The sequence below is a fragment of the Lemur catta genome, chromosome 23 (assembly GCF_020740605.2).
Source record: "Lemur catta isolate mLemCat1 chromosome 23, mLemCat1.pri, whole genome shotgun sequence".
NCBI lineage: Eukaryota > Metazoa > Chordata > Mammalia > Primates > Lemuridae > Lemur > Lemur catta.
In genome coordinates, this window is record NC_059150.1 from 1,199,648 (window position 1) to 1,225,167 (window position 25,520).

The window sequence follows — 25,520 nt, forward strand, 5'->3', positions numbered from 1 at the left end:
CCGCGCCGCGGGGCTTGAAGGCAGGAGGGGAGCTCGGGGGCCGCCCCGCCTGGCGCGCGGGAGTCGCCGGGCAGGGCGGGCCGTAGGGGGCGCGGGAGTCGCCCGGCGGGCCGCGGGGGCCGCGGGGGCCGCGGGGCCGGGAGCCGGGCGGGCCGTGGGGGGCGCGGGGCCGTGGGGGGGCGCGGGGCCGGGCGGGCCGGGGAGGGCGCGGGAGTCGCCGGGCGGGGCCGGGAGCCGGGCGGGCCGTGGGGGGCGCGGGGCAGGGCCGAGCGCGGGGCCGGCACGCGGCGGCCGCAGCCGGGGCGCGGGGAGGGGCCGGCGGCCGCCCCGCCCCCCGGGGATGCCGGGATGTTTACCCTCCTGACAGCGGCGCCGCGGGAGGAGGAGCGGGAGCCCGGGAGGATGGGCCGCCGCTAGGCTCGCACTCCGGCCGCGCCTCGCCGAGCGCAGCGTGGGGGCCGCGCCTGCAGCGTCTGCGGGGGCGGCGCGGCGGGAGGTGGCCGGTCGGCTCCGGGCCTCGTAGCCGCAGCCCCCGGCCCAGCGAGCCTTTGCGCGGCGGCTCCTGGCCGAGCCGCCCGCCCGCCTGGGGGCCTCGCGGGCGGGAGAGCGGAAAACTCCCGACTTCCTGGTGAGTCGCTGCCCGGGGAGAGGGCGGCCGGGCGGGGAGAGGGCGGCCGGGCGGGGAGAAGGCGGCCGGGACGCGCGGGGCGGCCTCCGGGAACCCCCGCCCGGGGCAGCTGGGGCGGGGCGCGCCGCGCTCGGGCCGGGCGGGGGTTTCGGAGGGAGCGGGCGGCGGGCCCCGCACGGCGGGCCTGGCTCTGGGGCCTGAGGCCGCCGCGGTAACTCAGAAACTCGCGGCGGCAGCGGCGGCGGCGGCAACAGGTCTTCGGTTTCGGGACCTGAGGAACTTGAGCGAAGTCCCGCCTCCCGGCGGAAGCTCATTGGCGGCGTCGGGTATTTGTCGCGCGCGGATTGGTTAAGCCCGTCTGTCAGGACTCGGCAGCGGCCCGACTTAGAGAAGTGAAGTTCGCGGGGCGAGCGGGGCCGGTGGGAGCCGCGCGGCGGGGAGACGCGGCCTGAGCGGTCGGGGGCGGGAGAGGCCTGTTGGAGAGTGGACTTCAGAGACACTCAGGAGTATAGATGTCGGAGAGAGGCATCGCGAGGCAGTAGGGAACATCGGTGGGGATGGTGGCGATGGAAGAGAAAGAAATTGAAAATTGAGGCCAAAGTCAGACGAAGCGGAGCGCGAAGGAAAGCGGAGAAAAGTGAGGAGACCACGTGACGCCAGAGCTAGAGCGGCGTCAGGAGGCGGACGCGGCCTGGAGGATGCTGCAAACGGGATCGCAGCTCCCGTGGCCTCTTTGCTTTGTACTCCCTAGGCCTTAGGAGAGGATGTCTCAACTGATGAATCGTGTTCTCGCATAGTTGTAGTCCTTTTTCGGGTTAAAGTCTTAAAAATATACTTAGTTTGTAGTCAGATATGTGATTCTGCCCTTGAGCAATTCCCGGGACTTAACTGGAAATCAGAAACGTGTTACAGACACGAAATGGTTTTTCTCTTCCTTTGAGATTACTGAGCTCATGGATGCAGTTGAGGACGTCAGATTTCCATAGTTGGTAGCGTATTGTGTACCCATCATGATTAGAACCACGATTTCTAATCCCTTCTCCGAGGAATTTGCAGTTTCAGGAATATGCACACTCCCTACAGGCGACAGCAGTATGTCTTGTCAGGTTGCATTACAGGAAAAAAACCAGAATATGTGTTAGGAATCTGTTTAGGCCCTTGAGCTGCTGCTGGTGCGGTCGAAGCATGGCTTAGTACTTGCACTCAGAGAGTTTATGGAATGTTTGGGACAGACAGTCAAACCTTGAAAACAGTAAGGAGTAGAACAGGAGACTCAGCTGTGGCAAGTCCTGCTAAATGGACGCCGAGTGTTCTCGTGCCACCTGGCGAAGGCCAGTATTCTTTTAAAGAACATACGGCTTGAGCAGTTCATTTCATTTGCTCCGCTGCCCTCGGGGAGATCCAGGCCACAGCTTGCTCCGCTCCCCAAACCGCAGCATCCTCTATTTGCTCCTGCGCTGGGAGCTCGCTGGGGTCGGGGAGAGAAGTTGGGGCTTTGAAAAAGCTTTGCCTGGTGGAGGAGTCAAAAGGGCAGGAACAGTGTGGGGACAGAGAGAAGGCCCGGCGAGGTAAAAAGGCAAACGAGCCCTTGGAGGAGGCCGGTTGCTTTCTCGGTGGGGGGCGGCGGCCTTCGGGAGCCCGGGGGACTCTCCCGGAGGCGCCGGCCTGAGATTCCGCCCGGCGGCGAGAGGCCCCGCCCTGTGGAGGACTGACGGCCTCCACAGCCAATGCGCTGCGAGGACACTGCCCCGGGGGGCGGGTACTTCCTACTCCGGCCCTGCCCCGGGGGGCGGGTACTTCCTTCTCCGGCTGCGGGCTCGGAGCGGGGACCGAGTTCCGCCTCCCAGGGCGGCGGTGGGAGGGACGCCCGGCTGAGGCTTCCCCTCGGGGGACGAATGCGGGGTAATGAGAGGAGGGGGCCCCAGTCCCCCCTGCGCCCTCATGAGCGTCTCGTTCCGTGATTCGGCTGCACCTTGAGCCTCACCGCTTGGCCTGGAAGTTTCTGGTAGATGAGAACCGAAGTTGGTCCGCAGACTAAATACAGCCTGTGCGGCGCCCGGGGTTGTGCTCCGAGGTGTCGGAATCTGGATCGTCCCGCGTTTCCAGTACGACCCGGGAATCCTTTCACAGTTAAAACCTTGTGCATTTAACAAGTAAAGCCCGTAGCTTTATGTGTAGGCATGCAGACAGACTCCATTTATAATCTGAACTACTATTCGGGTTTATTTATTTAGATAATACCTGTTTTACCCAATGGAGATAACACCCTCCATTGCCTTCCTCCCTTTCACATTTGCCTGCCTGGCCGATTTCGAGAGTTCGAGTCCAGCCCAGTAAAACAGCTCTTACTGCTAGAATGAGGGAAGCACCCGTGGTATGACGGCAATGACGGCAGCGTGCTAGTGGGGGAGGGGAGGTCGATGCCAATGTAACTAACAAGCCTGATTAATAAATTAAAAATCTGCATTGTGGTTTTTAAGCAGAAGTGCAGTGCTGTCACAGTTTGTGTAAATAAATATTTAGTCTTATAAGCTCCACCCCCACCGCTGAATCTTCCTGGGGGTTGCAATGGACAGTTGTGGGCTCTGACTTAGTGCAAACATATTCTTTTCTTCCCAGCTATTGTGCATTTACTGAGATGTAGATTCCTTTTCTTCACTTAAATTTGTGGTCTGAGATATCATTAGAGACTTACGGTGTTTATAAAACCAAACACCATTTTTCCTAGGAACTGTCTGATGTTTTAAAATGTGTCTCTATAGCATTACTAATGCAGTCACTATTCAGGGCATCTGGAGAGGAGAGAATAGTGATTATTTATTGCAGTTTTGAAAAAGAAGTTGCTTAATTAGGTAATAAATTCCAAAATTCCTTTCAGGTTTTGTTTCCTTTTACTATTATTATTTTAAAAATAGGCTTTGGTATTTAAAAAATGTGGAGTGTAGCTGCAGCTGCACAAAACAACACTCTGTCCCCATTCCTGGTTTCAATCAAATTAAAGTCCCTTCAAATATTTGTTGGGGGGTTATGAGGATAGGTATTTCAGTGCATCATTTATAAAACGTGGTAGCAAACTTAGTGCAGTGCTTGAGGGTGTCTTGGAAATGACATATATGATTAGTGTTTGAGTTGCTTTACCAGCAATTTATCAGCATTCCTATAAATATATAGCAAGATGTTTTAAGAAGCATTTCTTTACCTTTTTGAGACTGATTCAATTTAACTCTCCTCCCATTTTTATAGGGAATGTGGATGAGTAATATTTAGTTACATAATTGTGATCAGATATATGCGTTTGTAGGATATAATAATGACAGTTTAGAATTTTCAAACTTATATCATTTAATCTCCGAGTTATAAAACTTATGAACTGCCGATTTCTCTTTTGGTAATTGGTAGTTTGATTATCCCTATGTGTTATATATTTTCACAAAAATCTTAATATTTTTCATTCTAAAGAAAACACAGAGAATGTGTTTCGTGGTTTTTAGTGGGCAGTGGGAAGGAGGACAGATGATCATGAAGCATGCCTTAATATTTTTGAGCAGGATAACTTCTTTAAACTTTGTCAAAATAGCAGCTCTGTCATACTATTTATGTTATGAGCTTATACAATGAGCTGTTTTGTAGTGATTGCTATTCAGAATGCTAAGCAACAATGTGTAAATGAACAAAACTTATGAAGTGGCTTATACAAATTTAAAAATTTATGTTTTCTGTTATATAATGGAAATAAGCTTTTCTGTAAATCTTGCCACTGGTCTTCTGTTGATAGTAGTTAAGGGCTACTTTTTCATTCCAGGCTGCTTTTGTATGGAAGAGGTTTCACAAACTTTTCTTCTAACGGGCCATGCAGTAAATATTTCTGGCATTGTGAGCCATGTGGTTTCAGCTGCTGCCCTTGTAACTCTGACCACGTGGGCATAGGTTTATTCACGTAAAACTTTGTTTATACAAATAGGCTTGTGGCCCACCTCTGCTCTGGAAGATAATACCAAAGGTCTAAATGTGATCCTAGGCTAATTGATGTTTGGGTACACATGGAGTTTTCCACAAGAGTATTTTATAATTTTTTTGTTCTTAGACCCTTGTAATAATTTGTTGATCTTTCCCAATTCCCTCAGAATAATGCCTGGCTATACATTCCCAAATTTCATGTTTCATTTCAGAGTTCATAAACATATCAGCCTCTTCTGGGTTTATCTACCCTTTCAGGTTTTTCCACCGTTCTTTGCCTCAGGGGAATCCGTTCCTATCCCGTGACATTGAAAGATTGAAAGAATGTGTGCCTGTCTCCGGCTTCCTTATCAAACCCTTTGGTGGAATATGATGTCAGTCGTTTATCTTTACTTGATTGACTAATACCCTAATACCCTAATAAGAGTGAGTTTTGGCTTGTTGCTTTATCTAGCAGTTTTCATTTTAAGCCTGCTGGTATGATTGCCTTTGTTGCCTTTAGAGGGAATTTTTGACATGAGCAAGATGTTGGGCAGATTTTTTTCTTTTTCAGAAAAATTGATTTAGTCTTTCAAAAAATACTTTTTTCCCCCAGTGAAAAAATTGTTTTTTCCAGTAAAAAACAAAAGTACTAGAAATGGCCTGTGCTTTGGAAGAGGGCCTACAGTCAAGGTGTGTGTGGCTTGGAGGAAGAGGTGCCTTCTCCCTTTGCTGTAAGAAGAATTAGCTGTAGGCTTACCTGGGTGTAGCTACTGAGAAGCAGTAGAGTAGAATGGAAAATGCAATAGCTTTGAAATTACACAGTAGGATTTCTCAGTCCTAGTCAGAAGTAGGTTCTGGGTGTGCTGGAATTTTAACCCTTCAACCCTCAGGGAGGCTAGGTGGGACCTGGGGTATTCAGAGCTTCCTGGCTAGTTCTCACCAGCTACAAGCAGCCTCTTCTCTTTATCTGACCATGCTGCACATATATTAAAATTATTTGTGTTTCCCAAAATGTGAAAAAGACTAGGCACGAAGTCCTAGGTTTGTCATCTGCTTTATGACCTTGGTTAAGTTACTTTGTTCAGACTGTAGTTTTCCCAGCTCATATAAGGTAGCTTTAAGGAGTAAATGAAAACATCTTTGTAAATGTGCGGCAGCAGGCCCAGTGCGTGTTAGTTTCATTTCACCTGTTTCTTTATTCTTAGGACCTTGCGGTGGGCAGCACATCTCCGGCTGTCAGTTTCATCAGATGACAGGCCCTGTCACCTACTCAAGTTTGGCCCAGTTTTGTCTGAACAGGCTGCTTCCTAGTTCTGCCATTTCTACTTTCTCTGCTTGAATTCTTTCTCTTTTTGCCCTGTGATTTCCATATGCATCATTTAATGGTTCCCACATTTGAGTTAGTGTTGTTATGAATTTTTTTGGACAGTGGGGCGAGGTAGCAATCCTTAGTTCCTCAGGTAGAAAAAAACCACAAGAGCCTGGGGGGGGGCAGGTTGTAGTCCAGACTACAAAAACTGGGAGTTGCAAAAAGATCTTTAAATACTGATTCAAAAATGACAAGATTAAAAATGTTCTTTCTAGTATGCTTACTAGAAAGTGTTTCTTTTTTTATTGTTGAAATATTTTCCCCATATTCTCGTATTTACCTAAGCAAATTACTATAATTTTTTTATTGTGGTTATAACTATAACAAAGCCATATATCCTTTATTATATTATGATAGAGAATATTGGATAGATATATTTATGAAAAATTATTAGGACTTCCAAAATATAGTGAATTTCTAATCTTCCATTGCGTTTATATCTAACTGCTAGACCATATAGTAAAATAATATGACATGTTTGCATACTGTCATAAAGAAAACTAGAATAGGTAATTTATTTTAGGCAAACAGTATGTCCTTATTTCAGTTTATTTCTAGGCATGGTTTGTTAGTCAACAATTACATGTAAATTAAAAGATATTACACAAGAAGAATTTTTTTGATGGATTAGTTTTATGGAAAGACATTTATTCTCCTTTCTCATGGCCACCTACAAATTCATTTTTTTTAATTTTCTTTACTGTCTGTGGTGTTAAAATGTGTAGAATAGTAAGGTGGCAGAGATGGGTTTCAATGAAAACTGCCATTTCTTTCCAGATATGTAAATATATGCAAAATAGTTTCAATAAGTTTTTTTTACATTTGATAAATATTTTTATTGTTGAGTGGCATATTGTTTTCAACTTCACTTTGTTATTTTGACTTAACTTTGAATATTTAAAATATCAGCTGTTGATAAACATTGTCTTTTATTACATAGTTCTCCCATTGACTCCTCTAATCACTTTTTTTAAAGTAGGAAGAAATTTGTTATAGAGTATTTAATGGTATTTGATGATTGTCAGAGAGGGGAGTTTGAGTTTCCAGCAAAGTGTCCCAGTACCAGGCCGCCAAGGGAGTTGGATCACACAGCCACTGTCCTGATTAAGATGCAGCCACAATAAGGAAGGTGCTGTTATTTTGGGGGCCCCAGAACCACACCCAGCCTGTTGTTAGCAGATGGGTGCTCTGGGCCCTGGCTCTTAACCCCAATATAGGCACACCTTGGAGATACTGCAGGCTTGCTTCTAGACAACCACAATAAAGTGAATATCCCAGGAAAGTGAGTCACGCGAATTTCTTGGTTTCCCAGTACATATGCAAGTGATGTTAGGAACACAGATGTTCCTAACGCAAAGAAATGATAAATACCTGAGGTGATGGATACCCCAATTACCCTGATTTGATTAATTCACATTGTATGCCTGTATCAAAACATCACATGTACCCTATAAAGATATACAACTGTATGTACCCATAATAATTAAAAATAAAAAATATTTAAAGTTATGTTTATACTATACGGTAGTCTATTAGGTGTACACTAGCATTATGTCTAAAAACCAAAGTACGTACCTTAATTAAAAATACTTAATTAAAATTAAAAATACTTAATTAAAATTAAAAATACTTAATTAAAAAATACCCAACATCACTCCGTTGTCTGCCTGTCACACAGGTTCTTCCTGTGTGTCCCTGTGTCTCTATTCTTATAAGGGTACCCTGATGACCCCACCTCTGCTTCTAATCACTCTTACATGTAAACTGTAACAAGAAAAATCTATACTTTTCCATTCAGGTTTTTCACCGTACAAAAGACCATCAAATTTCTGATATTTTTGGTCTTAACAGCAGATTTGAAGCCCGTGCGGGGGAGTGTCTGAGAGATAAAGGCCCCCGGGTCCTCCCGTGTGTGTGTGTGTGTGTGTGTGTGTGTGTGTGTGTGTGTGTGGTGTGGGTGTGTGTGTGGTGTGTGGTGGGTCCTCCCGTGTGTGTGTGTGGTGTGGGTGTGTGTGTGGTGTGTGGTGTGTGGGGGTGTGAGGGTGTGTGTGTGTGTGTGTGGGGTGTGTGTGGGGGGGGGGTATGTGTGTGGTGTGTGTGTGGTGTGTGTGTGTGGTGTGTGGTGTGTGTGTGTGTGGGGGGGGTGTGGGGGGTGTGTGTGTGTGTGGTGTGTGTGTGGTGTGTGTGTGGGGTGTGTGTGTGGTGTGTGTGTGTGGTGTGTGTGTGGTGTGTGTGTGGGGTGTGTGTGGGGTGTGTGTGTGGTGTGTGTGTGTGGTGTGTGTGTGGTGTGTGTGTGTGGTGTGTGTGGGGGGGGTATGTGTGTGGTGTGTGGTGTGTGTGTGTGTGTGGGGGTATGTATGTATGTGTGTGTGTGGTATGTGGTGTGTGGTGTGTGTGTGGTGTGTGTGGTGTGTGGTGTGTGTGGTGTGTGTGTGTGGTGTGTGTGTGGGGGGGTATGTGTGTGGTGTGTGGTGTGTGTGTGTGGGGGGGTATGTATGTATGTGTGTGTGTGGTGTGTGTGTGTGTGGTGTGTGTGTGTGTGGGGGGGTATGTGTGTGGTGTGTGTGTGTGTGTGGGGGGGTATGTGTGTGTGTGTGGTGTGTGTGTGTGTGGTGTGTGTGTGTGGGTGTGTGTGTGTGGGGTGTGTGTGTGGTGTGTGTGTGGGGTGTGTGTGTGGGGTGTGTGTGTGTGGGGTGTGTGTGGTGTGTGTGTGTGTGGTGTGTGTGTGGGGGGGTATGTGTGTGGTGTGTGGTGTGTGTGTGTGTGTGGGGGTATGTATGTATGTGTGTGTGTGGTGTGTGTGTGTGTGTGGTGTGTGTGTGTGGGGGGGGGGTATGTGTGTGGTGTGTGTGGGGGGGGGTATGTGTGTGTGTGTGGTGTGTGTGTGTGTGGTGTGTGTGTGTGTGGTGTGTGGTGTGTGTGGGGGGGGTATGTGTGTGGTGTGTGTGTGTGGTGTGTGTGTGTGTGTGGTGTGTGTGTGGGGGGGATATGTATGTGTGTGTGGTGTGTGTGTGTGGTGTGTGTGTGTGTGGTGTGTATGTGTGTGTGTGTGTGTGGTGTGTGTGTGGGGGGGGTATGTATGTGTGTGTGGTGTGTGGGTGGTGTGTGGGTGTGGGGGGTATGTATGTGTGTGTGGTGTGTGTGGTGTGTGGTTAACATTCCGTTGTTACTGGAAGGCGGCTGTTCCCACGTCAGGCCCTGCAGTCACCGCTGGCATCCAGTCGTTTCTCCTCGGAGACCTTGGGTACCTAATCCCCTCAGTCAAGTACTTTCGGAACTGGAAGGGAATTTATAAATTGTCTAAACTGGGCTTTTTATTTAATGTGAGAACAAACTAAAACCCGAGGACATAGACTTGTTAATCACGTTCCACGAGATGCCGTGTTTCTTGCGTTTCATCTCAGGGTCCCTGTTTTTTGTTGTTTTATGACGGCAGTGCTGCCTTTGTGTTGGTTTAGTAATGTTCTTGACAGGAGGCACGGTGTTTTTCTTTCTTTTTTTCCACTTTTTCCGAGTTAGCAGAACCTTGCTGTGTTTATGGTATTGCTCAGTCAAGATTTGCTGGTGGAGCGGCGGCATCGTCCTTCTGCTGTCCACGTCGGGGCCTCGAACACCGGCCAAGGCAGCGAGGATTTGAGCGCCTGAGTTGAATGCGTGTTTGAATGCCTGAGTTGGTGAAGCGTTTCTGTCGGCCCTAAAATGAGGAGCACTGGGGCATATTTTATGTCTTTACTTTCAAATAGAATCAGAGAGAAGAAATGACCAAATGGAGGCTAGTCTGAGGAAGGAGCCCTTCCTTAGAGGAAGTAAATAGGATGGGAAGGGCCAGACAGTTCACGGGTGATCAGTATTTCATAAACACGTATCTCCTTGTGGTAGATGCCTTGATTCACAAGAGCCAGGCTTCACTGTTTCTTGTTAGTCATTTTAGTATATTGAAAATAATATACGCTCCCATTGCTTCTTGTGTGCCTGCCATGTTTGGCGGCCCCGCTGACCGTTTTCTTCCTCTAACTTTTTCTCCTTTTGTTACGATTCAGAGGTCGTGAGTGGCTCAGTCTCCTTTGTCTGCGTAGCCATGCCTTTCTCTTAGAAGTTGCTTCTGGTTTGTCACTGTTTCGGTGACGATCCTTTCTTGCAAAGCCGAACAAGTAGAAATTAACCAAGTCAATCCTAAAGGATTTATTCCATGATTCCTTGAAATAGTTATATCTGTTTGTATATCGAAAATAATTTAAACAAAACTTATGTTAGCTGTTCAAGAATATATTTTTGCCCTTTTTGCCATCGCCAAGATAAGCTCTGTTTTCACAGCGTTTGTCCTGTTACTGTGTTCTCCAGTTGTGGTCCTCAGGATGCCTGGGTCAGAGTTCTGATTCGATAAGCACGAGCGTCGGCATTTTGAAACAGGTGCCCCTGGTGATATTTATATGCAGATTTTGGAAACTATTGCTCTGATGGGAACCTGCATTTTAAATGAGCAGTGCAGATAATTCTAACGGAGACAGATGTTCTTCAGGCCACATCAGGATATACCACATTTTTTGTTTTTTTAAACGAGAGTTCTTTGCTGCTGCTCACAACATTGCTGCCTGGGGGTGTGGAGCCCTTTGGAGTAGCTTATACCTAATAATCAGTCTCTTTCAGCACATGTGACCAATATTTCAGCTCAAAACGTGGATAGGTGTTATGAACGTAGTATTACAAATCATTTATAATTCTTAAATAAAGAAGCGTAAGTATTTCGAAATTAACAGTTGAGTAATAACAGGAGAGAAAAGTGCAATTCAGGCAGGTTGAGGGGAACATAGTACATCTGCGTGTCAGTGTTAGTTCCATGCCAAGCGGACAGTCCCTTGTTCGTGTGCTGCTTATGTTGTGTGCTGTTCTCACCATTTTTGGCATTTTTACAGTATTTTTGTCAGCTGGGTGTGAAAGCTTACCACTTCCCTTGATCCTGACGTGTTTTTTTCGCCTTGCCACATAGAGATTTTGCCTCGAGCTACCATCGCCTGAGACCTACCTACAGTTCTCTGTCGAGTTCCCAGCTTGGCTGCACCAGGCGTTTCTGGGTTGCGTACCTGGAAAGGGTTCAGGAAGAACCTGTTCCGTTTTCTGTGACTGTCTTCTTTCCATTCGGGACTTTGATAACAAGTGACTAGTACTTGAGTCCTTTCTAACTTGTCTTCCTGTCAGTACATACAGGCCTCTGCATGCAAATAATACTCTTTATTCAAAAAAGCCCATTTGGTAATTTAAAAACTGCTTTCTGTTAGTGATTTTTTTTCATCTATTTTAAAAATTAGGAGTTTATGAACAATATAGGCCCTTTTTAGTTTATGACCATCCCCGGTCTTTCCTTGTTATTTGTTATAAGACGGGGCAGCTTGACATAGTCAGAAGGTTTTGAAATCCTGGATTAAGGCCAGGTTCATTTTTATATCTTTTCAAATGCTAAACATAGAGTCTGACACTTAGTGTGAGCTACATTAATATATCTGTGCAACTCAATTTAAGAGCTGAGTTTCTGGCCTGGGCAGAGTATCAATAGTGTGATTAATGGTTCAGATAATAAAAAGGAACATGGGCTGCAGTGATGTCCTAGTGGCATCCAGTTAGGAAGTGCTGGGAGTTTGTCTTCCAGTGTGTGGCCCCAGACAGGGCCGTGCCACCATTCCTGGGCCCTTTTTGTTCGCGTGGGGGGTTGGCATCTTCCAAATATCAGTGTTCACACATTTTCCAACTTGTGAACTTTGTGGGGTATTTGCATGTGCATGTTGAGAATGTTAGGAAGATGCTCCAGTTGACAGCAGACATTTGGTACTGAACTCAGTTTCAAACTAAGGGGAGTCTTCTCGGAACTTGGGAAGGATACTTTCTTGAACTCAGAACATAGACCGTCTGATGTCTAGAGTCCTCCAGCAGCCGTAAGAGGAATGACTCTGTGATTACGTTCCTTTTATGGTCCTTCCTTTTCTTCTTCCTTTATTTTTCTCCCTGTTTTCTTATTTGGTCCCACCAATTCACAGGCCAAAGAAAGAGAAATTTGGGCGTTGTTGGCAGGTAGCTGAAGGTGAGCAGAAGTGATTACAACTAAGCAGGGAGCATTAGCGGGAGTGAGAAAGAAAACCTGGACAGCAGTGGCAGTTTCAGGAGGGGGATACAATGGTCAGGATAAAATAGGAGGAAGAAAAGAAGCCTTTAAAAATAGAAAGGAGAATAGGATGCAGAACATGTGAGAAAGGAAGATGGGGAAATAACTTTCTGTAATGTTTACTAATTTGAAAAGATTATTCTCAGATTTCTCTATATTATAAAATTACCTGTAAGAGTATAAGCTCCATAGTTTATTAGTGTGTTCAATTTATAGATTAAAACTAAGCTAGTACATATATATTGCTTAGATTTGTGTGTTAGTTTTCTAAGAATCTACATTGTCTCTAGTGTTTGATTATTAATTAATTATAGATGTAACTGCTGCTCAGCAAGCCCTTTTTCTATTGGTTGATCAGGGAAGGAAGGTAGATTTCCAGTCAGCAGATGGCCAAGTGAGGTTCTTCTGTTTTGCTCATAGATTCCAAGTTTATTTGCCAACTTTACACAGTTACAAAACGCTTTGTGTTACCGCTGTCAGGTATTTACCCTGAGTCTGGAGGATTGTATTCCACGTCAAAACAAAAACCCAGCGTTATGCTTTAAAAATATTTCAGGGTTTATTAACTGCAGAATATGAGAGTAGAGGAATGACCAAGTACTGTGTCCTATTTCCTGGGTCACCTATCCGTCATGGCTCCGTTCCGGGGCCTCTGCCTCTGCCTGGTCCTAACCTACCTGTCTAGATTCGTTTCCTGCACGTTCCCTCGCATTTTAGCCACTTCTAACAACTTACCGTTTTTTGATAAATCTTGTATCCTTTCTGGCTTCTCTGCTTTATCCCTATGCTTTTCTCACTGCTTTAAAAGCCTTCTTTCCAGACTTCAACTATTCAATCTCAGCGTATCAAAATCGTCTTTATCCTTTAATGCCCTACTCAAATATTATACAAAAAATATGAAGAAACCCCTCTTTCTTCTGCTTCTTTTAGCCTTAAGTACTTACTGTAGCTGTACTTTTCTTAGCTTCCTTCCTGGAGTGAAAGCCTCTGGAAGGTGTGAATCATGTCCTGCGCGTATTTTTGTTTCCTACAGGGCCTAGGACCATTCTTGTCAGAACAGGCCATTCAGAGACCGCAGACAGCTGCTTCCCAGGGACGGTGTGAGGTAGGAGGTCTGAGCAGGTCGTAGCAGCGAGACAGTGTCCAGAACAACCGAGCTGCTGGTTTCAGGGACGTCTAGGATGGATGCCAGGCACAGGCCCCTGCAGGGTCCGTGGACTGTGGTGTGAGCGAGGTCTTGCCGTGGGAAACAGGCAAAGGTCTCACCTGTGAGTGGCCACTGGCAGGACAGTCAGAGATCCAGTCTGGGAGGCCGGGCTCTGTACCTGAATTCTGAATTCCAGGTCTTGCAGGATCTCAGAGTGGTGAGGTCAGGACCATGAAGAACTGGGGTGTGTCAGGCACGGACGTGGTGGGAGTGGGGAGGGGGTGGAGTGAAGACGGTGATCAGTTTGGCAATTAGGTATAAGTTAGAGGCTTGGGCAGCAAGGAGTAAAGTGAGATGAGTTCCTGGAATTGGGACATGAGGTTAAAACAGGACCAACAGTCAGATTAAATTGACCTGAAGCTGATTGACTGAGCTGTTCACTAAATATCCTTCGATTTCCTTTCCTTGGAGGCCAGTGCATTCCTAGTTCAAGTTCAGTAATCTGGCTTTCTGTGAAGGGGTAAGAACGCTTCTGCCCATTAGAGGTGCTGTTTGTCAGATTAATTCCATTCTGATGCTCCAGCCATCCCCTCCTGAAGAAAATGTTGTATTCAGTTAAATAAGGAAATAACGAGGCTAATACTTGAAATTATTGCCTTCTTAAGAATAACTACTAATTGCAAATTGATGGAAGACTTTCATTTGATTTATGGCCATCAGATGCTGACATAGTGAAAGGTTTTTCAACTTCAAAATAGATACATTTTATTTAGTATCTTTTCATAGTTTTAATTGCTGGAAGTTTAAAAGAATAATCATGATGGTAATTATTTTTAAAAACATTTAAAATACTTATAAAGTACCTATGCTAAATGGACCAAAGGTACACTGAAACCAAAGGCCTCAGTTTCCTTGTCTAATTTTTAGGAGCATTTAAAGAAATAATTGATGGGAAATCTTTTAAAACTACTTGACAGTTTATTGTGTACAGTAGGACATAAAGAAAAGAGGATTTTGGAAGTTCAGGCATAATCACTGTGTAGAACAGTGTCTGTAATAGAGTAGGTATGCAAAAAAAGTTGTCAAAGGGATAAATATGAGCAGTTAATAAGTCTTTCTATAAGGATAAAATGTAAGACCATGTGTTAATTCAGAAAATTCTGTTAAATTTTTCTTTTATTTAAATAAATGTTTTTCGTTTTTTGTGTGTGATTTTTCTGTGAGTACTTGTTATAGACCAAAGGCTGTTAAAACAAATGACCTTACAATAAATAATTCATACTAATGAAAGTATTTCCAAGTACTAGCCTGTATTCCATCGGGCCTTATCAACTTTGTTATGATGGAATTCATACCATGAATTATTTAGTACAAGGAATTTAGTAGAATGTTTTGTATAATCTGGTTTTAAAGGTGGTCGAAGGTGTTTATCTTAGCTCTTTATTTTATGTCAGTTTGGTTGTCATGATTTTTCTAGTCTTGCAGCTGGATTATTAGTTTGTTGAGCACGTGTCTTTGCCAGACTTTAGTCATTATAACTGAATGATTTAGCAGAAACATAAGGGTAATTTGTAATAGCTTGCTATGTCCGTGGTTAACCTGAACAAATGCAAGGTCTGTCCAAAGCTTTTTGGACAAACTTCTTTCAAAGGGCTGAATAGGGGTCATTTGTATTTCACATCCTCATAGGAAAATTATTCTGTAACGATAAGCAGGAGAAATAATACTGTCTTGGATTTGTGTGCCATTTAACACTTTTGAGAAGTATTAATGCTTTATTCTTCTAGCCATTCTTTTGCAGTAGAAAGTGCCCTGTTTTTGTTGCTTCTGAGATAAAGATTTGAGACCTTGTCCTGTGATCTCATGCTGTGTACTCATTAGGAACTTTCCTTTAGAGGAGAGGGTTCTAGACACAGGGCAGGTGTCCAGTCTTTAGTCCCTAGAAAGTAGGTAGTTATGTCGATTTGAACTAAGGTTTCCTACCGGTAGACCTGTAGACTTTATAAACGCTTGTTTTGTTTTCTAAATTTGTTTGGTTACCAACAAATATTTATTAGACTTTAATGTGTACTAGAGGTATAAAAATGAAAAATAAACAGATTTAGCCCTTGAGTAGTAGTTGCTAATACGTAGTTAATGGGTAAGACCACGGATGCACAACAACGGATTCATTAAAAGACACTGAGACCAATACTTGAAGGGGTGTTTTACACAGGGCTGCTTGAGTACCAGGCAAGGTTGGCCTGGCCGGCTAGCCGGGAAGGGTATTTTAATTGTAGTGAGACGGTACAGCCTGTGCAGGCGCATAGATGTGAAATAACCTGGCATTTATTTGGAGGAAGCGTAAATGGTTCATTAAGGCCGGAGTGTAGTATTTACATGGGGAAAAGTGCTGGCAGGTAAGGAGTGAGGCTAAAGAAATTACGTTGCACTCATTAAAGGGTTCTAAGCAGGAGTATAACAGATTTTCATTTTAGATGTGTTGTTATATACATATAATGTGTATAATGAGGTATGGAGTAGGAAGTACGTTTCTAAAGCCAGGCAAAGCAGTGAATAGGTTGTGATAGTTGCAGGGATTGTGAGGGTCTGGGATAGGCTGAGTGAGGTCTGTGAGGCAGAGTTAATAGGAGCTGGGGAATTGTGTGGAGACGAGGGAGTAGAAGGGTCCAGTGTGACTTAGGGATGACTGGGTGACAGTGCCATTCACCAAGAAGGGGAAGACAGGGTATAGGGGGTTAGAGTGTCTAAGGTTTAGACGTACTAGGTTTGGGATATCAGGCAGAATGGTGAGAGTTGGAAACGAGATTCTTGAGCTACAGGTTTATAAATCATCAGTATGTGGGAGGCAGGTTATGTGCCAGCTGAGAAAGTGCACGGTTATTGATTTAAATAATCAAGGGACTTACCGTTAAAGGAAACTTGAGCAAGAGAACCAGCAGACTTGCTTACTGATTATAGAGCAAAAGATGCATTTTGTATAGAAATGATTAAAGTAGATAAAATAATTTTCTTATGCTCTTCATAGTAGTGATTCACATTGCTAGCTTGATTTATTTCAAGCAAGTACTAGATTAAGTAGTACTGAATACACACATGATTCCAAAGTGATAATTGATGAAAGTAAGTTACTGGAACTAGGATATTCAGCCTAGAATTGGAAAGAATCAGTGTGTTCTCTTTACTGTCATAAAATGCCAGAAGTAATGGAACAAGTTACTTCAGTGGTCTAAAGAGAACAAAGCACAGGGCCGTGGCTGAAAAACTGTATACACAGCTAAATTGTTGTTCATCTATGATGGCAAGAGAAGGATATCTTTAGATTTTCAAGGGTTAGAGAAAACATATCACGTATGAGCTCTTTAAGAAAATTACTTGAAGATGTGCTCTTGGAGAAAAGTTAAAATTAAGAGTTTGGGAAAGGGACAGCTTTGTACAGAAGCACCAGGAATAAATAAATTAACTGTAGAAGCAAGACTGCACAGTTGCTATGCAAGATTGGAAAGAGTGCAAAACACCAAAAACAACTGAGAAAGGTAGGCTGTGATTGTAAGACCTGTGATCCTCCAAGAACTGGGAAGGCAGTGTCAGGGAAGGGGAAGAGCGATACCTTGATCAATTCCTCAGCCAAGCTGGAGCTGGGTACCAGAAGACGGATTTCAGTTTTACTTTAATAGTGAGCAAAAATCTGGTTAAAGGAGGACTTTAAACAACTTGGAATTACCAGTAGTAGAATTAAAATAAAAGAATATATGCTTATTTTCTAACTGGCTAGATAAAATTAGCAAGCAAACATGATCCATAAGGTAAGATATGAAAAAAGAATGATAGCAAGGAAACATAAGAAGATAAAAGATAAGTGTCAATAAAACAATTTATAAATAGTATATTAAATTTCCTTTTAAAAGACAGACTCAGATTTAAAAAAATCCTCAACTGTGTGCTGCTTTCAAAAGATATCCTTAGAACAAATCAACCTAGAAAGGTTAAGAATAAAAAAGGTAGCCAAGATTTATAAGGAAAACCCAGAGGGGTAACGATGTAAATTTCAAAGTAGAATTTAATGAAGAAAATCACTAAATAAGATTAAAAAACAGTTTTATAAATTGACTCAAGCTCTAAGAACTAATAAACTAATGACTGTGGAAGAATTAATGTAATAATATATGTTGCCTTCACAATCAGACTTGTAGGCCCGTTTTTAGCATTTTCACTTTTAAACTGGAATGAATAGGAATCTTCCAATTAATGCCCTTAAGTTACTATGTTGCTAATACTAAAACCTGCCAAAATTTGGGCCAAAGGACAACATTTTGATCATATATTAACCAAGCTATGTTTAGCAGATTTCTAGACTTTTCCAAGATAATAGAAACTCTGTAGAAGAATTTTGTGGCTAGACAAGTTTGCAAAAAGGTATGTAGGGTCCTCTTTTGATGTTCACAGTCCACTTTAGCATATTAGGATTCCTGAGAAGTGTTAAAGCAAAGAAATCTGCTTGACTTTATTTAGCCCAGTATTTTGCATGTTCATTTGATCATGGATCTCTCCCCCAGCCCCCCAACTTTGCATATTCATTTGATCATGGATCTCTCCCCCAGCCCCCCAACTTTGCATATTCATTTGATCATGGATCTCTCCCCCAGCCCCCCAACTTTCTTTTTGGTCATGGGATATTGATAACAACTCATGGAATTCTGGTGTTTTAAGGAGCAGAGTTTGAAGAACACTTATGACTATAGATGCACAATTCTGTAATAAAATTAAAGCTAATGGTGCAGTTAAAGAATCATCAGTCATGACCAGGAAAGGTTTATCTGAGCATGTAATGATGGTTTAATAGAAAAGGTCTAGTTATATGACTCATTATCTCATTTGGTTCAGTAAGAAAATGTATGACAGGCTTAGTAGAACTGAAAAGCTTTTGATACCATTTGATAACTTCCTCTCCATTTTTTTTTTTTTTTGAAAAGGAAAAGGCCTCATAGAAAATTGGGAATATCATTTGATATGGAATGTGGCCAATATCATAATACATTGTAATTTCATATGTTTGTCCATAATTCTTACCATTTAAGCTCTTTGAGGGTGGGAAATAAGTTAATTTTTACATTTTCTGTCACTCATTCTAATATAGGACTTTGCATTTTTTAGGCATTCTATAGTATAGTTACTTATTAAATGAAAACATTATTTGGAAACATATCCTTTTGTAATTTTTAGATTACAGTGAATTTTAGAAAAGATTTTTTTCTTTGTGTAAAACATTTTTTAAAATATAAAACATACATGATTTTTCAAAACTCAGATACATACTCTGCAGGCCTTTATGTTTGCTTTATACATTTATCCAGCAAGGCTTGAATTCTTAAGATGAATTTAAATTTGGTCTAACAGTTAAGTGGCAGGGAATTCATAAAGAATCTTGAACAGCAAAGGGGTATAATAAATACAGTTTTAAAAAAGGATTATCCTTGGGGTAGAGCAAGATGCGTGAGGAAGGCTCCAACAGAACAGAAATGTTCGTGGAGGAAAATCAAGGGATTTGGGGACCTGAGGCTGGCTCAGAACTCTCCAGGATGTGGGTTGGGTTTTGAGCTAAACGCAGTTTCTCTGTGGTCTTGTGGATGGCCTTCATAGCCTGTGAAACCCTAGCCTTCAACTGCAGCTTTATAGAGTTTAAGAAAATTTTGTTCATATGCAGATTTCTTCAGTCTTTCTGTAGCCAGGAAGAAGCAGCAGTTACACAGGACTGTGTGTGTGTGTGTGTGTGTGTGTGTGTGTGTACGTGCACATGTGTGTAAACTCAAAACAGACTCAATACCAATTTATAGGAGTCGGGAAACCTGAGTTCTGTTGTTTTCTCCTTGCGTGATTTTAGATAAGTCACATAACTTCTTTCTTTTGAGTTTCTTATCTGTAACCTGGAAATTGTTTCCCACTCACCACACTGTGTGATGTGTTGAGATGATACCTGTGGAAACTTTTTGAAAAGTACAAAACTGCAAGTGTAAGACGTCAGTATAGCATGTTGATGCTCATTTTGCTGGAAGAGTACATAGAAACATAGAGTTTAGAAACCTTAAAAATCATGGTGAGAGGGAAACATGAAGATCTTTTTTTCCCTCTTTTGGAGTTTCAGTTAAAAAAATAAGCATTTGGTTTGAACTAATATTTAAAAGAAAAGCCTTTGCATTGCAGAGAAAGTTACTAGTGCAGTTGTGCCATAATTCAGAATTAGTATTTATGTTGTCAGCATTTTGTTATTTATTCGGGATTTCTACACAGACCTGTTTTAACTGTAGAGCTGGAGGAAAATGCGAGAGAAGAGGTTTGGGTGAGGTTTCTTTTCTTTGCAACAGTTTGCTTGAGCAATGGGCAGGCTTTTCCTCACTTGGCAGATGGGGTAGGAAGGGCACTGAGGAGCCTGCGTTTGCGCGGTGTGACAGAGCAGGGCTAGAATTCATAATTTTTGTTGTTGCTACTTAACACATTTTTCCCCTTTGGGTACAGCATTTTCTTGCTGATAATGATGACCTTGTAATAATTTTTAATAATTATCATAATCTTTTAGGAATATAGTCAAATGATGTGTTGCTTTTGCTTGTTGAATTGAAGCATCACAATGAGAACACACATGGAGTATTTTCAATAGGAGGACATTTAATTTCTACTTTGAGAAAACACATTCACATCCTTATCAAATAAATTATGTTCATATAGTCATTTACTAAAAATAAAAGTGTGAATAAGTAATGGGCTTGTAGCTCACACATTTTCAATGTTGATTTATAGTAGGAAAAACTGTCTATAAAATACTTTATGAAATGATGCCTTAAATATACATTCAAAATGTGATTGACTTCTTTCTTAATGTAAGAGAAATATCTATATGGAAAAGGTTAAAATGGGACAAGTTATAAAACCAAGGTCATTCATTTTATATAGTTTTCCCATTAACTTTAAAGACATGATAATTACCATAGTACTTTGATGAGATAACTTATTATAAATTGGAATCTTAGAGCACTGCATCGTCTTTAAATAGTTTAGAAAACTAACAACAGCAAACCCAACAAATCTAAGCATTAACTTTGTTTATTTGTGAGATCAACCATGTACTTCATATGTCACTCTAAGCAAATAAAAACTGTATTCTTCTCGGTGCTTTAGATTTCAGATTAATTGGTCCTGGACTTTTTTTCAGTAGGGCCCTCTTGCATGAGGATTTTCCAGTAAGGGGTGTCTTAGGGATTAATCGTGCATTTCTGGTGAGGTCTGCTCTGGGTGGTGAGTCGTCCATAGACTCCCAAATCCATAGCAGCGCCTTGTTGGAGCTGCTTTACTTGACTCATAATGTCAGTTAACTCTGAATTTTTATACAATATGACTTATTTATTTATTTCAGAAGAAATTAGAATTGAGTAGAATTTTAAGACTGGAAAAGACTTTGATGATCTTGTAATCCAGTACCTTCATTTGATAGTTGAAGTTTCTAAGACTGAGGTTGGTCAGACATTACAAAGAAAGTTCTTGGTAAGGTGGGTTGAGACTTGTGTCTTCTGTGTCATATTCCAGTGCTTTCCCTCCTCTGTTATTTATGTTTGTGAGAATCTCCTCCATAACATTGAGAAGGCTGCTGAAGAAGTAAGCAAAAAAAAAATAAATAAATAAATTCTAAACTTGTAGGGTTGTATGACTCTTAGATTTCATTCAGTGCGATTATGGAAGAAATGATTATTTGAAAAATTTTACCTGGGGGTATACTAATTTGTGAGCTGGATTTTGTTAACATTTGGCAGGGTAAAGCCAATCAGTTCTTTAAAAATGACATGTGCAAGGGTAAGTGGTTGAATTGAAATAGAGACTTCATTAAACTTTGTCAGTTAATGAAATAAATTCGTTAGGACCCTGGGTTTTCTGTTTAGTAGGAAACTGATAAAATGTGTAATTTTAAAATGACTTTGTATGTTTGAGATGTTAAAATATGTGTAGATGTTCTTCAGGTTTACCTCTGTTGATGGAAATAAAGAGTGAAATAGTCAAGATAGGAAACAGGGAAAAGTCAGTAGCAGGAAATCAGAATAATCAACTTGAAAATAGTTGACTGTAGTAAACATTTTTGATTGCAAGACTGTAAATCTGAGAAGAATTAGAGATGTGCATAATGATGGTCGGCTTTCATTTAGGAAGGTGTTCTTGGGCATACATTAATAATGTTTTCACCATTCTGGATTTTTCTCTTTTGTTTAAATCATGTGTTGAATAATAAGTAGGTCTATTTTGGCCTCTAGTCTGAATGGAGAAGGCTGTTTTAATCTCGCAGGCTTTAAATTGGAGAGAGAGAGAGAGAGAGAATGGATGTGAATGAGTGTGTGTGTGTCGGGGGGAGGTGAGAGAGAGATATTGATTGAACTTTCCTTTTATAGCCCAAGATCATGATTATGATTCAAGACTTGAGGTTGGTTTTCTGGTTTGTATTCTTGCTGTCAGGCCTGTGGCGTTTGATTTCTATATGTATCGCAAGTAATTAAGTAATCTGGCAAAAGAGAACAATGCAGGGATTTTAGGGATTTTATTTTTTGGAAACATTATTTCTGTTTTTCAAATTTTAGAAACTATTACTTTTAAACTGTTCTTTGTTCCATGCTAACCACCTACTTAGAATTTTAATATACTTGAATGGTTCAGTTAAAATATAATATAACTGATAGCAGTTATTTGTTGTACCCTTAGAAGGCTTATTGTGGATAAAGAACTGTGCTAGACCTAATGGGAGATTCAGAGGAATCTAGTACAGACTTTGTTGTTCAGGACTTGGTAATCCCAATTGATAGTGTCATTAGCAATATAAAAAAGGCCCTTAGTTTTGAGAGTATACCTTAGCATAGGGCTACTACAGGGATATCACAGGAAGGGGAGATCTCTTAGTTTGAATGGATTCCATGAAGGCCTCATGGGAGTATAGGGATTTGTGCTGGGCTTTGAGGGGAAACCATTAGGAAATTGGGATTTCTGAAGCTCAGAAATGGACCCAGCTTGGCAGAAATAGTGGGACGTTCTCTTTATAGCTGCCAAAGCGATGGTATTTGAAAATGGTCTCAAATGAAAAATCAACCCAGTAACTTCCCATCTGAGAACCAGTCTTTAGAAGGTGTATTGGGTCGCTTGAAACTTCAGACTTTTGTTGTTTTTTCCCTTACCTGTGTCTTTGGCAGGTGTTTCTGAATACTACCTACTCACTAGGTTATGAGCCCTTTCTCGAAAGTATCCTTAGTGCCTACCTGGTTCAAAGAAGGAGTTCTGTAAATTTCTGTTGACTATATAAGGGCTTGTGGTTCCAGACTAAGGAATTGGGACTTTATTATAAAGATTGTAGAGAACTATCAGAAATCTTTAAATAAAAGAATGATACAGTGAAAGAGGTATTCTAGGATGATTAATTTAATTACATTGAATTGTGTATTATGCATATGAGCCCTCTAAACATATACTGTGTCAGCCAGGCGTGGTGGCTCACACCTGTAATCCTAGCACTCTGGGAGCCTGCGAGACAGAAGAATCACATGAGGTCAGGAGTTCTAGACCAGCCTGAGCAAGAGTGAGACTCCATCTCTACCAAAAATAGAAAAATTAGCTGGTCATGGTGGCGTGCACCTGTTGTCCCAGCTACTTGGACCACGTGAGCCCGGAAGTTTGAGGTTGCACTGAGCTACCGTGAGGCCGCTGCACTCTACCTGGGGTGACACAGCAAGACTCTGTCTCAAAAAAGACCACCACCACCCCCCCCCCCCCGCCAAAAAAAACCACACACACATACACACAAATCATCAGACTGCGAAATACTTCTGACTTATAGAAAGTAAACATTTATAGTTAAAAATGTTCTAAATATATGTGATAGTCAGTTGATGCAGTGAAGGTTCAAACCTCTGTTGCTTATTTTGGACTCTAAATTAGCATTTAGGGGCAGTCTTCACCAGTGTTTTTTAAGTTCACTAAGACAAAGCTGGATTAGGAAGACTTTATGTGTTCATTCAGCAGATACTTGAGCGCCTACTGTGTGTCCATGGTGTTCTGAGCACTGGGAGTACAGTGATAACCAGACCTAGCATGCGATTCCAGGAGGCATTTTTCATGGTCTAATGTCATTCAGAACTCCAAAGTCATTCAAAAGCATGTGAAAAAAATGTAGAAAGATTTAGTTTCTTTCCTTTGTTCCATTTTATCCTAAAGATTATCACAAGTGGAAATCTGGGAGTGTAGGGGCCTCCCGTGGACCTCCTCGGACAGCGTGTGTGTTGGCGATACCTGGACCGTTGAACAGTTGGATGCCTATTTAACGAGAGCTGCATTTAAAATGATTTTATAATGAGATACGTACATGTCATATTTTAGGGTTTTTGCAGAATGTATATTGTTATTGCTGCTTAGTATTCACTGATTTTTCACAATACATTAGATACCCTGGCAGCATGCACGGCTTTGACTTTTATTCATTGGCAGTTTTCATAAATGGTAAACCACTATAAATAAATGTGAATACGATTTCACTTATTCAGGCATCAGAATTCTTTATAGTTATTGGCTTATGACTTTATGACTGAGTGCAGTTTTTTGAAGGAGCAGGTGAGATAACATTTTACAGCTCTGAACTTTCTGTCTTCAAGGGATTGGCTTGACTTCCTGTCAGTCTGACTAAGAGACGTGTTTTACGTGGGTTTTGTTGGAAAATTCTGAACATATTTTAGAGAATAGTCGGGCTGCTTACATATTCACAGATGTTTCATTATTTTTCTAGATCATTCAAAGATCAGGATTTGTAGCTAATGGTTTAAGGATTCTTAAAAGAAATTGGTTTGTGTTTATAGCAGGTTTACTAACATTAAAACAGACATATACCCAATCCAGCAACTACGGCAACAACAGTAACAGCAAGATCATCCTTACCTCTGCTAACGAAATCACAAATATTCTTAGCCCTAGTAGAAAGTTTCTGGTGGTTTTAGGAAAGCGGCAAGACACTTCTGAAAGGTGCTGGGAAAAGTTATATTAAAAACATTGTCATCATTGTTGTTCCAAAATCCAAACAAATGTGCTAACATAGACCCTGGGCACGTATTGTGGATGCCCACTTTTCCTCTCTAAGGCTCTCGTTTTACTCAGCGGTTACCGTTTCTCGTTCTGTATTTTTTCTTTTCTCAGAAGCTTTTTGCTTAGTGACTCTGTAATTGCACTTTGCTCTGTCGTGAATGGGAGTTGGGTGCATCGGTTGAGGTAAGTCAGATCTTCTGGTAGATATTTGTGTTTTAAAGAAGTGTTACCACTTTTTGTGTGTGGCTCAAATTTGTGAAACAATGTAAAAGATTTTTTTTTTTTACTTTGTACTCCTCTAGCAAGTAAATTCTCTCAAGTCTAAAAATGCCTCAGTGGAGCCTTCTTTGTGGATCCATCAGTCTTGTTCTGACTTGTAGAACTACGAATCTCATTTCTTAAATTATAGTGTTCTAATATAAAACAATTACAATTTTAAGAAATACCTTGTTTTGGCATATGGAAAGTTGCTGTCCACCTCTGACTGACCGTGGAATACAGTCTTCCTCTCTGTGATGAGCATGCGGAGCAGGCGGACTGTCTCCCGTCTGAGGGGTGCTGCTTGGACTTCCTTGTCTGCCCCGTCTCCGCATCCCCTCTGGGTTTTAGTAAAAGAAAAGACTTATTGAGTTTGGTGATTGGTTGCTGGTTTATTTCGGTTTCCTCAGGCTGGACCAGTGGGCACCTTCTGAAATATTAAAAGTAAAAATGAAAATCTGTAAATGAGCTTTTTTGTTAAAACATGCACACAAAATCTTGGACCTAGAAGATAGCCTTATCTCAAAGGAGCTATGTAATGCATAGAAAGATAATTTATGCTGTGCTCCATTAACTGTCTGGAAAATTTATGTTAGCAGATCACCGTTCTAATGGTTATTTTACTTAAACCTGTGGTAGATATGTTTAGAACAGTAAAATGATTAATGGAAATCATTTTTACTTGTGAAAGGCTGTATTTGAAATTATTTTCATAGCTATTGAAATATTATTTTTCTGCTTGCTTATAATTTCTGTTTAGTAATGAATTCATATGATGTGAAGGCATATCAATAGTGATATTTGGCAGAATAGAATATTAAATCCATCGAAGTAAATATTCTGATTTGTTGAACCTTCCTGTAACTTTTTAATATCTTTTTTAAAGGTTTGAAATGCGAGGGTCCTGTGTAAAGAATAAGTTGTTAGTTTT

General features: G+C 41.8%; 1 protein-coding gene across 1 annotated transcript in view; it reads left to right on the top strand.

The window, feature by feature from the left end:
- The first annotated feature begins 487 nt into the window (after positions 1–487).
- The window catches only part of NEK7 (NIMA related kinase 7), a 116,840-nt gene continuing 91,807 nt past the window's right edge, over positions 488–25,520 (top strand). The window contains exon 1 of the mRNA XM_045536420.1: positions 488–628. The gene's annotated coding sequence lies outside the window, so the exon portion shown is untranslated. The remainder of the gene's footprint in view (positions 629–25,520) is intronic.